General features: G+C 37.1%; 1 protein-coding gene across 1 annotated transcript in view; it reads left to right on the top strand.

The window, feature by feature from the left end:
• Positions 1–15,876, top strand: part of LOC131515421 (protein eyes shut homolog) — a 319,079-nt gene that overhangs the window by 40,274 nt on the left and 262,929 nt on the right. The gene's annotated exons all lie outside the window — the stretch shown is intronic.

Raw genomic sequence — 15,876 nt, 5'->3', positions numbered from 1 at the left:
CACATAACAAAAATAAGAAACACATACACACTCATATACACATGCCTGTGTGTGTGTGCATACAATAAGTTGTACAAGGCAAAATAAAATACAGTGATGTGAGAGAGTGTACAGTCAAGATAACCTCTTCAAGGAGTTTCCATGTATACCAAAATCTGAATAAGAGAGAATGAACCCCAGGAGAATAATGCTGTAGGTTTAGAGGGCTGCTAGTACAAGACCCTCAGGTAAAAAATGAGTTTGGTGTGTTAGGAATCTAAAGAAGTACATTGTGTCTGGAAACTAAGTTAATGAGAGAGGAGTAGTGTGAGTTGTGGGCTGAAAAGTTGTTTAGGGCCCATAGCATAAAAGGTAAAGAAGTTGGATTATATTTAAAGTGCTCCCATAAGCTGTCATATCGGATTCACATATCATAACTATATTCTGTGTTTTTAATCACTCTGCATGTGAGTGCAGACTATAGTAGAGTGAAGGTGAGAACAAGGAAAACAGTTAAAATGATTGGTATTCTCACTTGAAGGGAGATAATTGTGATAGACTTGGACATTAGCAATTGAGATAGAGATAAATAGACAGATTTGGGATATTTTTTAGAAGTAAAGTTGCCAGGCTTTGCTGGTAAATTCAGTGAAAGTACGGAAGGATAAATAACTAGTAAGTTTTACAGTTTATCATAGTTAATAAGGAAGGATGAAGATAGAGGGTTTGGTTTTGCCTACTTTGAATTTGAGATGTCTAATAGATAGCAGGTGGTATTGTCAACTGACACTTAATTAGTTGTTCAGCCCTAGAGTTCCAGTTAGGAATGGAGATTTTGCTTGAGAGTCTGTTATGTAGAGATTGTGGCATGGCTGATATTTTCTATAAATCAATTGATCACTTGTTTTAAGTGAACTGATGATGGTAGGTAGAAAAATATATGTTTAAGTGAAAGAATTAATAAATAAAAAATGATAGCAACAATCAGCAGACAGGAGAAGATAGGAAAAAATTTTAGTACCTAGGCAAGTCACAAAAGATAAGGAGTATGAAGAAGTTGAAGAGACAGATTAAAGAAAGTATAGGATGATTGAGATACTATGTATAAAGCAGGAATCTGATTTTTAGGATTGCTTTTTGGCCACTGGATCATTCCTGTTTTATGGTTTCGGTGAAGAGTAACCTATCACAGTCAGATTTAGCCCACATGGAGCAAACAAATCAAGAAATCAGAAGGAAGAAAATATTATAAAACACAGATAAAAAGCTAGCTAAACATAGAAATGGAAAACTAAGTGTGTGTGTGTGTGTGTGTGTGTGTGTGTGTGTGTGTGTGTGTTTTAACCAGAATTGAAATACAGACCTGGAAATATATAAGGAAAGAATGAATATTATTTAGAAATTAATATCTAAAATGTATTTTAAAATAAGATATAGTGGGACTCCTGGGTGGGCTCAGTTGATTGAGCACCTAGCTCTTAATTTCCGCTCAGGTCATGATCACAGGGCATGGGATCAGGCTCATCCGGCTCTGCACTCAGCATGCAGCCTGCTTAAGATTCTCTATCTCCCTCTGCCCCCCTACCTGGCTCATGCTCTTTCTCTCTCTCTCTCTAATAAAATAAATAGAATAGAATAAATAGAATGCTTGATTATTCAATTTGTGTATCCTAAAACTCACAAACTGAAAGGATGCACGAATACTACTTTATTGAATGTATTCAAACTGGTTATGCTTAATAATTTGTCAAACAAGAGGAGACTTTATTGCTGCTCATTGAACCAAATTAGAAATGTCATTTAAATTCTATCTACATTTTGGCAATGAAAGCTCTAAAGTAGTATACATGCACACCTTAAATGCAGCTTCTTGTTGACAAATCATGTGGAACATGATCAGAAATTGAAGAGAGTCAATCATAAATTTTGTTTTTGACAAACTTTATGATATTCATTATATCACTTGGAATTTTAGTGTTTTGTTAACGAGTTGTCCTAAACAGGATTGGTAATGATTATCTGTCCTTTAGAGTTACAATACTATTGCCATTTATTTGCATTCAGTCACTGTTAATTTTTCATCCATTTAACAAATAGTTTTGAGCACCAATATGTGTCAGTAGCTATTTGAAGTGTCAGAGATGCCAGAATGGATATTTATAAACATACTCTTAAATCTTTTTATAAGCCTACATTTTTAAGGAAGACAGATCCATAACTAACTGCCTACAGGGAAAGGTGTAAATAATATAAAGGTGGTAATGACTACCTGTACCTGGAAAAGACAGGCAGAGGCTCCCTGAGATGACTTTTGATCAAAGTTTTAAAAAGGAACCAGGAAAAATCACGGCATTTAAAAACCTGTTGATATTGCTTGGAGCAGAGAATGCATGAGAAAAGGGCAGGATAAGAAAGATACTACCTGGAAGGTAGGCTAGGTACAGGTTTTGATATTTCTGTAGACTATAATGAGAGCTTTTTACTTGATTCTCTAAGTCTGTATTTCTCAGGCTCAGACACTATACTTCAAGGGGGTGTATATAAGGCTTAGGGAAATTCACAAGAGTAACTGAAGCATCATCTTGTCAAGTTCCATACAAATTTATATGTACTATGCTATAAAATGATCTATATCTTCACAGGGATTAAATAGGGTGTATAATTCAAGATTTGCATGAATTTTAAGTTTAAAGTGTCAAATTTGGGAGAAAAAAGTCTTACTGGTAGGTATCCTGTCAAACACTTGTGATAAATCCCCTGTCTTCATGAGTTAGTACTGCTTTAATGACGAGCTTCAAAATATGGATGAGGGGCAGGTATCAGTTGGGGGGTGAAATTGTAAGGTATTCCATCGAATTTGTCTTTTAGAAATATAGGCTGGTAGCAGCAAGCATTCAGTTTGATCAGAGATTACTGGGATCAGACCACTCAGAGACATATTTATGAATCATAACCAGAGGAAAGACATGGGTGATCTTGTTCAGTAAGTGTGGAGATGAGACAGACCCATGTTTCTCAGACTTTACCACAATGCAAGAAGAGTGTCATATTAACAATATATATTAATATTTTATTAGTTCCTTCAACTCGTTGGGAGCTCCAGGGTTGTAGGAATTTTCATACACTTACCATCACAAGACTTTAATAAGGCCGATACAGCCTTCAGATTTCCCTTGGTTTGAGCAAAGTTTAGACAGTCTTCTTGCCTTCTTGCTTACTCCATTCCTCTACAGACTCCAAGTGGCTTAACCACAGAGGACCCTGTCCTCCCTTTTCTTAGAGCACTTCATCCAAGTCGTAAAACTGCCTCCTATCTTGAAGATTGGGAAAGTTTACTTTGCTTTTGTGTAAGGCCAACTAGCAAGTACATATAGCTTATGATCATAGGTGAGAGATCTTAAAAACTCTCTTATCCTTTGTGACAGTTGTAGTCAAGCTCAATCTGAGTTCTGGCCTCTCTTCTCTATTGCAGTAGCCATGAATAAAGTTTTTCTTGCTTGTTTAAATTTGGTGAAACTTTTGCTTTGACAATAGGCTCTTCAATTTCCACAAAATTACATAACCCTGTCCTGAATACCAGTGTAAATAAACTCAATTATTTGCTGAAGCATGGAGTTTTGTTTTTATAAAAGCAACATTTCAGCCTCCCCAGTGTATATTAATCTAATCTAAACCTTATTTCTATTCAACATTTACCAAAAATTGGACTGGAGGAAAAAACACCTTTTTAGGGAAGATCTAAATAAGCTGTGCCTTAGATATCCCATAATCTATTTCTAAATATAATTAAGAAGAAACATGTACTAAATTCCTATGTAATTATTTTTACATGTTGGAACTTTAATGTATGTAAAAACAGATTTTATTGATGGAAATTTCAAGAAACAGCTATATGAAACTCATCTTATGTCACTTGAAGGACGTCTTAGAAAAGTTACCCACATCCTCTTTAAGAGGACCCTCTAGTGACATTTCCTTCTGGCATTAGTCTCAAGAATAATTACTCCTTCTCTTGAATCAATAATGCATGGTTATATAATGAGCACTGCTAAATGGTGTAACTGGTCAGCTTTTCTTCTGTGCTGTGTGCTAGAAATACTAGGATCAAGTTGGTAGACAACCTAAAATCCTTAAGATATGGCATTTTTAGCCATATTCCTGAATTTATTTTATAAACCCACTGCATTTATTTTCTTCCAGCTTTGACTTTGAGACTAAGTTTCTGTATTCTATTTCACTTGCTTTCAAATCTTCTTAACGACACCCTGACTGATACACACAAATGAATGGACACATAGCTAAATGGATTAGTAGTATGATTATAGGGAACCCAGACTGATTTTGTTTTGGAACTCCTGACTTAGCTTTTTGGAGTGAACTTTGAAAAGGCTCCTTCACAGAAATTTTAGAGACCCTAAATCCTTGGCAGGAGACATTACAACAGCCAACATTTTAATAGATCCAGAACAGGAGATGAAGGGAAAGCCACATTTCATTTAATAATCAAATGAATTATTCTATGGGCACAAATAACCAGAAATATATGAGGTAATTCTACAGAGTGAGAGATCTTATTAAAATGAATTAGTTATAAGGAATAAGAAATCTTACAGCAGGTTGCTTGGATTTGAATTACAGCTGTCGGGGCGCCTGGGTGGCGCAGTTGGTTAAGCGTCCGACTTCAGCCAGGTCACGATCTCGCGGTCCGTGAGTTCGAGCCCCGCGTCAGGCTCTGGGCTGATGGCTCGGAGCCTGGAGCCTGTTTCCGATTCTGTGTCTCCCTCTCTCTCTGCCCCTCCCCCGTTCATGCTCTGTCTCTCTCTGTCCCAAAAATAAATTTAAAAAAAAAAAAAAAAAAAAAAAAACGTTGAATTACAGCTGTCACTTACCAGATGAGAGATATAATAAGCAAGTTTATATAACCTCTATTCATCTAAATCCCACACCTTCAAAATAGAAATAAGAACAGCGCCTGCCTGGGAGGGGGGATCCTGGGAAGATGGCGGCGTAGAAGGACGCTGGGCTCACCGTGCATCCTGCTGATCATTAGATTCCACCTACACCTGCCTACATAACCCAGAAAACCGCCAGAAGACTAGCGGAACGGAGTCTCTGGACCCAAGCGCAGACCAGAGGCCCACGGAAGAGGGTAGGAAGGGCGGAGAGGCGGTGTGCGCTACACAGACTGGCAGGAGGGAGCCGGGGCGGAGGGGTGGCCCTGCCAGCCAAGCAGAGCCCCCGAGTCTGGCTTGCAAAAGCATAGGGGCCGGATGTTCTGACAGCAAGCCGGCCTTGATATCGGGAAGGTAATAAGCTAACAGCTCTGCTCGAAAAATGGGAGGGTGGAGGACAACGGGAGGGAGAGTTGTTGAGCCCCGGACGACAGAGCGCAGCTTGGTGGGTAAACACAAGCACTCGTCTGCTCCATCTGCCTCGCCCATCCCCCAGCCAAAATCCCAAAGGGAACCAGTTCCTGCTAGAGAACTTGCTTGCACCACGCAAACACCCAACGCTGTCCTTCTGTGGATCCATCCCTCCGGCAGCTCTGACTCCCTCCTGGTGCTGCAGGGTCCGTCCCGAAGCGGATCTCGGAAGGAAAAGCGAGATGAGCCTACCCCTCCTGCCCCATGCACCTTGCCCATCCACCCCAGCTAATACGCCAGATCCCCAACACCACAAGCCTGGCAGTGTGCAAGTAGCCCAGATAGGCCATGCCACCCCACAGTGAATCCCGCCCCTAGGAGAGGGAAAGAGAAGGCACACACCGTCTGACTGTGGCCCCAGCGGTGGGCTGGGGGCAGACATCAGGTCTGCACCACTCCAGGGACTATCCAAAATGACGAAACGGAAGAATTCCCCTCAAAAAAACATCCAGGATATAACGACAGCTAACGAACTGATCAAACATGATTTAAACAATATAACAGAAAGTGAATTTAGAATAATAGTCATAAAATTAATCACTGGGCTTGAAAACAGTATAAAGGACAGCAGAGAATCTATTGCTACAGAGATCAAATGACGAAGGAACAGCCAGGAGGAGCTGAAAATGCTATAAATGAGCTGCAAAATAAAATGGAGACAACCACGGCTCGGATTGAAGAGGCAGAGGAGAGAATAGGTGAACTAGAAGATAAAATTATGGAAAAAGAAGCTGAGAAAAAGATAAAAAAAAATACAGGAGTATGAGGGGAAAATTAGAGAACTAAGTGATGCACTAAAGAGAAATAATCTATGCATAATTGGTATCCCAGAGGAGGAAGAGAGAGGGAAAGGTGCTGAAGGTGTACTTGAAGAAATAATAGCTGAGAACTTCCTGGATCTGGGGAAGGAAAAAGGCATTGAAATCCAAGAGGCACAGAGAACTCCCTTCAGACGTAACTTGAATCGATCTTCTGCACGACATATCATAGTGAAACTGACAAAATACAAGGATAAAGAGAAAATTCTGAAAGCAGCTAGAGATAAACGTGCCCTAACATATAAAGGGAGACCTATAAGACTCGTGACCAATCTCTCTACTGAAACTTGGCAGGCCAGAAAGGATTGGCAGGAGATCTTCAATGTGTTGAACAGAAAAAATTATGCAGCCGAGAATCCTTTATCCAGCAAGTCTGTCATTTAGAATAGAAGGAGAGATAAAGGTCTTCCCAAACAAACAAAAACTGAAGGAATCCGTCACCACTAAACCAGCCCTACAAGAGATCCTAAGAGGGATCCTGTGAGACAAAGTACCAGAGACATCGCTACAAACATGAAATCTATGGATATCACAATGACTCTAAACCCATATCTATAATAACACTGAATGTAAATGGACTAAATGCGCTAACCAAAAGACATAGGGTAGCAGAATGGTTAAAAAAACAAGATCCATCTATTTGCTGTCTACAAGAGACTCATTTTAGAACTGAGAACACTTAGGATTGAAAGTGAGGGGATGGAGAACTATTTATCATGCTACTGGAAGTCAAAAGAAAGCTGGAGTAGCCATACTTATATCAGAAAAACTAGACTTTAAATTCAAGGCTGTAACAAGAGATGAAGAAGGGCATTATATAATAATCACAGGATCTATCCATGAGGAACAGCTAACAATTATAAGTGTCTATGCACTGAATACAGGAGCCCCCAAATATATAAAACAATTACTCACAAACATAAGCAACCTTATTGATAAGAATGTGGTAATTCCAGGGGACTTTAACACTCCACTTACAGAAATGGATAGATTATCTAGACACATGGTCAATAAAGAAACAAGGGCCCTGAATGATACATTGGATTAGATGGACTTGACAGATATATTTAGAACTCTGCATCCCAAAGCAACAGAATATACTGTCTTCTCAAGTGCACATGGAACGTTCTCCAAGATAGATCACATACTGGGTCACAAAACAACCCTTCATAAGTATACAAGAATTGAAATCATACCATGCATACTTTCAGACTACAATGCTATGAAGCTTGAAATCAACCACAGGAAAAAGTCTGGAAAACCTCCAAAAATGTGGAGGTTAAAGAACACCCTACTAAAGAATGAATTGGTCAACCAGGCAGTTAGAGAAGAAATTAAAAAAATTATGGAAACAAATGAAAATGAAAATACAACAATCCAAACGCCTTGGGATGCAGCGAAGGCAGTCCTGAGAGGAAAATACATTGCCATCCAGGCCTATCTCAAGAAACAAGAAAAATCCCAAATACAAAATCTAACAGCACACCTAAAGGAAATAGAAGCAGAACAGCAAAGACAGCCTAAACCCAGCAGAAGAAGAGAAATAATAAAGATCAGAGCAGAAATAAACAATTTGGAATCTAAAAAAACTGTAGAGCAGATCAACGAAACCAAGAGTTGGTTTTTTGAAGAAATAAACAAAATTGATAAACGTCTAGCCAGGCTTCTCAAAAAGAAAAGGGAGATGACCCAAATAGATAAAATCATGAATGAAAATGGAATTATTACAACCAGTCCCTCAGAGATACAAGCAATTATCATGGAATACTATGAAAAGTTATATGCCAACAAACTGGACAACCTGGAAGAAATGGACAAATTCCTAAACACCCACACGCTTCCAAAACTCTAGAAAGCTTGAACAGACCCATACCCGCGAAGAAATTGAATCAGTCATCAAAAATCTCCCAACAAGTCAGAGTCTAGGACCAGATGGCTTCCCAGGGGAGTTCTACCAGACATTTAAAGCAGAGATAATACCTATCCTACTCAAGTTATTCCAAAAAATAGAAAGGGAAGGAAAACTTCCAGACTCATTCTATGAAGCCAGCATTAGTTTGATTCCTAAACCAGACAGAGACCCAATAAAAAAAGAGAACTACAGTTCAATATCCCTGATGAATATGGATGCAAAATTCTCAATAAGATACTAGCAAATCGAATTCAACAGCATATAAAAAGAATTATTCACCATGATCAAGTGGGATTCATTCCTGGGATGCAGGGCTGGTTCAATATTCGCAAATCAATCAATGTGATACATCACATTAATAAAAGAAAAGATAAGAACAATATGATCCTGTCAATCAATGCAGAAAAGGCCTTTGACAAAATTCAGCAACGTTTCTTAATAAAAACCCTCGAGAAAGTCGGGATAGAAGGAATGTACTTAAAGATCATAAAAGTCATTTATGAAAAGCCCACAGCTAACATCATCCTCAACGGGGAAAAACTGAGAGCTTTTTCCCTGAGATCAGGAACACGACAGGGATGTCCACTCTCACCGCTGTTGTTTAACATAGTGTTGGAAGTTCTAGCATCACCAATCAGACAACAAAAGGAAATCAAAAGCATCAAAATTGGCAAAGATGAAGTGAAGCTTTCACTTTTTGCAGATGACATGATATTATACATGGAAAATCCGATAGACTTCACCAGAAGTCTGCTAGAACTGATCCATGAATTTAGCAAAGTTGCAGGATACAAAATCAATGTATGGAACTGGAGAGTGTAATGCTAAGTGAAATAAGCCGTACAGAGAAAGACAGATACCATATATTTTCACTGTTATGTGGATCCTGAGAAACTTAACAGAAACCCATGGGGGAGGGGAAGGGAAAAAAAAAAAAAGAGGTTAGAGTGGAAGAGAGCCAAAGCAGAAGAGACTCTTTAAAACTGAGAACAAACTGAGAGTTGATGGGGGGTGGGAGGGAGGGGAGGGTGGGTGATGGGTATCGAGGAGGGCACCTTTTTGGATGAGCACTGGGTGTTGTATGGAACCAATTTGACAACAAACTTCATATATTGGAAAAAATAAAATAAAATAAAATAAAATGCTTATATTAGTAAAGAAAAAAAAAAAAAAAAGAACAGTGCCTGCCTCATGTTGCTATAGGGATTACAGAAGTGAGTAGATGTAAGCACTGTGTAATTGTGACCCAGCTGGTTTGATCTGTAGATACATAAACCATACACCAAAATAGGTAATTTTAGAGAATATCACTTCCAGCTTTTCTCTGAAAATCCCTTGTTTCTAAAATAATAGCAGGAAAGAGAAGCACAGAAACTCAATAAAACATTTTTTCACAGTTAAAGGAAGCAATATTTTCTTCTCTTTGTGAAATAGAAATCATGCTCTTTGGCATATTAGCTAGTGTATCTATAACTGAGTTGAATAGAAATGCCACCTTCAAGCTCTCAGTTTATTTATAAACAAACTGATATATATATTTTTTCAAATTTATAAGAGATTGATAAGGATATATCACAATTCATTAGCTTTTAACTTTTCCTGATGAAATGTATTTTTCTTTGCATTTATTTTTCTCTTCTTAAATCCATATTTCTGGTGCTATATGATTATTTTTGTAGAAAAATACTATTCTCTTATTCAAATATCTTATTAAGGTAGAGGTACTGATTATAAATTAGCTTCAAAATATGGAAAGTGGGTTTTTTAGAATTAACTACAAAATCTCTTTTGCATAACTGAATGATTCACAGAATCTGAATCGTGGCTGCATATAACACTGAAAACTTTATATATAGCACAATAGAAAATTGAGATTTAACTTTTTTGTTGTTTTGATTATAAAATGAAGAACCATATATCCTAGCTTACCTAATGATAGTCACAGAGCTAGGCATTTTTATGAACTTCACACTAACCTTATATAAACTCATCCATTTAAATTCAGGTATTTCATGACAGATAGGATATTTTCTTAAAAGGTTATTGAAATTGTTACAATATTGGGGCATTTGGGTAGCTCAGTCAGTTAAAGTGTGAAGCTTTGGCTTCTGTCATGATCTCATGGCTCATGAGTTTGAGCCCCATGTCTGCCTCTGTGCTGACAGCCCAGAGCCTGGAGCCTGCTTCAGATTCTGTGTCTCCCTCTCTGACCCTCTCCCACTCATGCTCCATCTCTCTCCCATTGTCTCTCTCTCTGTCTCTCTCACAAAAATACATAAACATTAAAAAAAAATTTAATTAAAAAATAAATTGTTACAATATTTAAAAACAAACAAAAAAACAAATTGAGCATTGAACATGCTAAATAAAATCAAAACGACTTTCAGTAAAAAACAACAGATTCTCTACCTTCAAGTCTGCTAGAGACAAACATTTTTAAATAGTTCCTTATTGGGGCGCCTGGGTGGCGCAGTCGGTTAAGCGTCCGACTTCAGCCAGGTCACGATCTCGCGGTCAGTGAGTTCGAGCCCCGCGTCAGGCTCTGGGCTGATGGCTCAGAGCCTGGAGCCTGTTTCCGATTCTGTCTCCCTCTCTCTCTGCCCCTCCCCCGTTCATGCTCTGTCTCTCTCTGTCCCAAAAATAAATAAAACACGTTGAAAAAAATTTAAAAAAAAAATAAATAGTTCCTTATTTTATTCTATTATGCCTTATTTGCTCATTGAAAAAAATGTCTTTGCTCTTTTGAGTTTTGTGAATTAGAGATACTAGTTATTGGTTCTCCACTGTGAAAGGTGAATCTTCTCATTAATTCTTTTTAGGTTTTCCCCTAGTTGCTTTATCTATAAAATTGAAATATAAGTAATAATAATGGCAAAAACCAATTGTTATACATACCACTAATGGAGTTATTCATTGTGGGTATTAGAAATATACTCAGGGTGGTTTAACACGAAAATGATTTAAGTTAGAGATTATTCAAAGAACATTACATGTAGGACCTATAGGAGCATTTAGAATCAGATCTGGAAAATAGGCACAAATGAGGGAGTCTAGACAGCAGATAAGGCAACATCATATATGAACACAATGTCAGTAGGGATGGGCATTGACACTAGATAACACTGAAGCAGTGTTGTCAGTAGTCCTTGAAAATTGGTATGGTTGTCCTAATTTTGCCACCTGCAAAACAAATGAGTTCTCCATTCCTGTTTATTTTTGTCACCAGCTTACATTTAAATTCCATGGTGGGTCCTGGATATATTAGCCCACTTTGGGTTGCATACCCACATTTTGGGATAACTGAGACTGGGAAAGATATATCTTGCATTTTCACCTTCTATTATGAGAAGTGGTCTCTAACTTTTATTAAAGAATCATTAAGTAGTTAATTATCCAGATGCAAAAGCAAGTTCAGAGGATGAATAGTGCAAATAAATGATAGACACATTCCACTACATCTTTCCTTAAATGATTTTGAAAAAAAAACATACCTTTTTACTTAGAAACTGTCGAAAGTAATTTGTGACTATGAAAATTAATTTAGTTTACAGTAATTGTTGAAGGATATCATTGAGAGGATGTGACTGCCTGTTGACCCTCGTGTGTTAACTGGACATTTGGAGGCTTCTTACACCCTCCTCTGTCCTTAGAATATACATGCCACCCACTATTCTCACACTGGGATCTGTGTTAAGGACATAACCTTGAAGGAGGAAGGTACTATTGAGATTATCTGTACTGAATAAATGACTGACCCAAGTTATAGACTATAAATAAACTTGAGATTCTGGTGGGTGGATGCAGAAATCTATTGGTCTTGCGGCAGCCCAAGACAGGCCTTGTATGTAAGTTCCTTTTATTAATAAACTTACCACCTACCCATCTGAAGTGGTCTACTTCTTTTCTTCAGTCTCTTTTTGCCATCCATATACGGGGGCCAGTTTGCAGACCAGCAGTAACTTAATGAAACAAGAAGCTGAGATGGTCATAGTTTTTGTTTTTGTTTTGTTTTTAAAGAATTGCATGCAGGACTCAAATGTGTATAATGGCCTGGTTTGAAGGAAAGTCAGTTTGGTTAACATTATACAGTCATATCAAACACAGTCATGTATGTGTTTAATTTAAGGAAATAATGTACATTTTGAATTCTCTTGGATTCATTGAAATGAAAGTAAAGCCACAGCTTTTCAGTCACAACAAAATAAAAAAAGAAAGAGTAAATATCTAGTTGATAGCATTAAGCAATGCAAATTTTTTGCAGACAAGTTGGGAGTCTCATATTTCTGAACTTAGTCTTAGATTTAGCTGCAAGTTGCATCAGTGACACATTTATAATGAAGTGATCCTTGGCTTGTTTCTAAATAATAACTGTGAGATTGAGGTAGATCAGTGCCTAAGTGAGGCCTGTGCAAATGTGTTGATCTTTACAGCACCTTCAGCTGCCTGTGTCCGAATGGATTTCAAGGTAGGCACACATGCTAAGCAAAACTGGGATAACTGAAGGTTACTTTGAGGTGGAAATAAATCCTTATTTTTAGAAGATACAATTCATCTAATAGACATGCATATTAGTTTCTTTTTCCGTGAGAACATTTGAATATATAATATCTACTTGGATTATTTTACTGCATCTTCACATAATCACAGAAACAGGTATGTGCAGTGTTGAGTGAATATTTTTTTGTCTTTGTAAGTCAACCAGTGTTTTTTAGGAGATTTATCAACGCTAAGTCCATTACACTTATTTAAAACTTGTAACATTTCCTTGCATACCACATTCCATTCTGTTACTGGGGTAACTCTTACAGGGACCTTTGTCAATATTTATCACTTATTTTGATAAGAGCTGTTTATGTTTTTAAATATTTATGTTCTTTTTATTTACCTTAGGGGAAACTCTAATAATAGACCTTTGTTTTTCAATATTAGAAGAAGTAGTAAGACTCTCAATATTTTATATGCAAGCAAATACTGTCAAACAAGCATGATTGCAAGCCAAATGTTGTTCAAAATCTAGCTCTCCAAACCTCTTCCTAATTCTATTCTTATGTGACTGATTTAAAAGTAAAAACACTGCACAATCTTTAAGCAATGAGAAAGTCAAATTTGTTTTGAAAATCATGAATGAAACAGCTATTTATTCTATTGAATTTGAGAAACGGGTTTTATGTGGTTGACTTTAAGAATGACCATATCCAGATAGTGTGGCCACTTATTCAAAACTTAACGTACTATTTATCATCAACAAAAACTCAAGATAATTTTTTAAAATTGTATGAGACAGAGCAAAAAGAAAGTCTTTTGGAGAGGTAAATTTTGGCATATTCCCAACTACAAGGAACAAACCAAGGTTTTTAAATGTGCTGTTTTTCTCTCACAAGGTTTTTTTTTTTTTTTTTTAATTTTTTTTTTTCAACGTTTTTTATTTATTTTTGGGACAGAGAGAGACAGAGCATGAACGGGGGAGGGGCAGAGAGAGAGGGAGACACAGAATCGGAAACAGGCTCCAGGCTCCGAGCCATCAGCCCAGAGCCTGACGCGGGGCTCGAACTCACGGACCGCGAGATCGTGACCTGGCTGAAGTCGGACGCTTAACCGACTGCGCCACCCAGGCGCCCCTCTCACAAGGTTTTAAAAAGTGCTGTTTTTCTGTTGATCCATAAGGAGAATTACCAAATAAATATTTTAAGATTTAAACAAAGTATTTATTTACTCATACTATTATTTTTAATTTTCACTTTTTCCTCAGTTTAACCTTGATGTTCTAATGTCATATTTTCACTTAATATTTTGTCAGTGATAATAATAATATAAATAGCTTATCTATTTAGTTAGGTATGCTATTTCCTATTTAGGTATCTATTCCATTAATTTTTCTCCAGCCCAGATTTATTTCACTATTTTAGAGAAAAACATTTAAGAATATTAGAAAGACTTCCATTCATCTAATTTGTGAACACCATGTGTTATGTGTCAATGCCAATTTTTCTAATCTTGTTCAAAATAGGAAAAAAAAAATAGCTATCAAAAGTCTTAAGAATCAGGGTGCCTGGGTGGCTCAGTCCATCCAGTGTGCAACTTCGGTTTTGGCTCAGGTCATGATCTCATGGTTCATGAGTTCAAGCCCTGGTCGGGCTCTCTGCTGTCAGCACAGAGCCCATTTTGGATCCTCTGTTCTCTCTCTCTCTCTGTCCATCCCCCAGGAGCCCATGTGCTCTCTCTCTCTCTAAAAAAATAAATAAAGATTTTAAAAAAATTTAAAAAACAAAAAAGTCTTAAGAATCAATTCAGTGGCAGTTTAGGCTATGCTTTCAACACATTGCAAATCAACAAACAATCCAAGGACATAATATGAAAGGTCAGTTTTAGCAACACAAATTCTAAGTGAAACATTAAGGGAAAATCTGCACTATAGAACTAGTTAAAAGGAAAGGTGAAGGGTTACCTGGCTGGCTCAGTCGGTAGAACATGTGACTGTTGATCTCAGGGTTGTGAGTTTGAGCCCTGCACTGGGTGTAGAGATTGCTTTAAAAAAGAAATAATAATGTTAAGGTTAGATATACAGTTAATGAATACTTCTGATTTGTTTTCCTTCCATATAGACCTGCTATGTGAAATTAATCAAAAGCAATGTGATTCATCACTCTGCCTCCATAACATTACATCTACAAAGTTCGTGGATAAATTCAAATCCTTGTGTCCCTCTGGCTTTATTGGTTAGTATCATTTGACAACTGTGCCTTGTAGAGAACATTTAACCCTAGGGGACATACATAAGGATGGTATTGATTCGCTAGTATTTTTTTTTTGTTTCTTTTTTTATTGCCCTTAGACTAACATTTGATTTGCATCCCAATAACTTGAAATATCTATTCCACCTCTAGACTCCAAAGCAGAAGATAAATTTTTCATATCTAAAGAGACTGAATACCTACCAATTCAGAGGAGATTAGTCTGCATTTAGTAATTCCAAGAGAAGTTGTTGCAGTTTGTAACAAGGTTTGTAAGGTGAAATGAATGGATTCTGACACTAATATATGTGGCATTCTTATCTGACAATTTTAGTTTCAGATTATCACCCCCAATGGATTAAAAGATTTGGGCAGTTTTAAGAATTATAACCTGGCACCTGCTTGCCTTATTAAAACTTAAAATCTTTTAATTATTTTTTTCAAAGATTTAAGATGTGAAATAGATGCAGATATGAGTGCTTCATATCTGTGCAAGAAGGGAATCACCTGCATTGACCAACCTGGTAATTACTTTGGCCAGTGTGTGGCTCCATTTAAAGGTAATGAACACCAAGGGAAAAGGAAAAGCAAACATAATTAACTTTAAAAAGCATTTCTGTCTCTTATTTGAACTCATTTCAGTCTTCCGACATTATTAGTCCTTCTTTTTTTTAAAGTCAGCTTCTAAAGTGACCAACCAATTATCCCTTAGGCAGAAACTGGAGTGAAATGAGCTTTGTTTACATCCACTAAAACAGCCGAGTTTCTTATTTCTCTATTGGAAAGGCCACCGATACAACCAAATGATAAAGTGAAGAGTAACGACTGTAGTACCAGTCTATCATGTTTTAAGAATTTTTTCCTATTAACTCAATTTCTCATGAAATTGTCAAGGTTAGTAATCCATTAATAGATACTTTTTATTTGGTTTAAACTTTCACAATATTTCTTTAGCTTTAGTAAAGGAGTTATAATTATTTTCAAAAACTAAATAAATTTATGCTTTGCCTTAT

Source organism: Neofelis nebulosa, chromosome 6 (assembly GCF_028018385.1).
Source record: "Neofelis nebulosa isolate mNeoNeb1 chromosome 6, mNeoNeb1.pri, whole genome shotgun sequence".
NCBI lineage: Eukaryota > Metazoa > Chordata > Mammalia > Carnivora > Felidae > Neofelis > Neofelis nebulosa.
The sequence above is the reverse complement of the archived record's forward strand: the minus strand, read 5'-3'. Positions and strand labels throughout refer to the sequence as shown.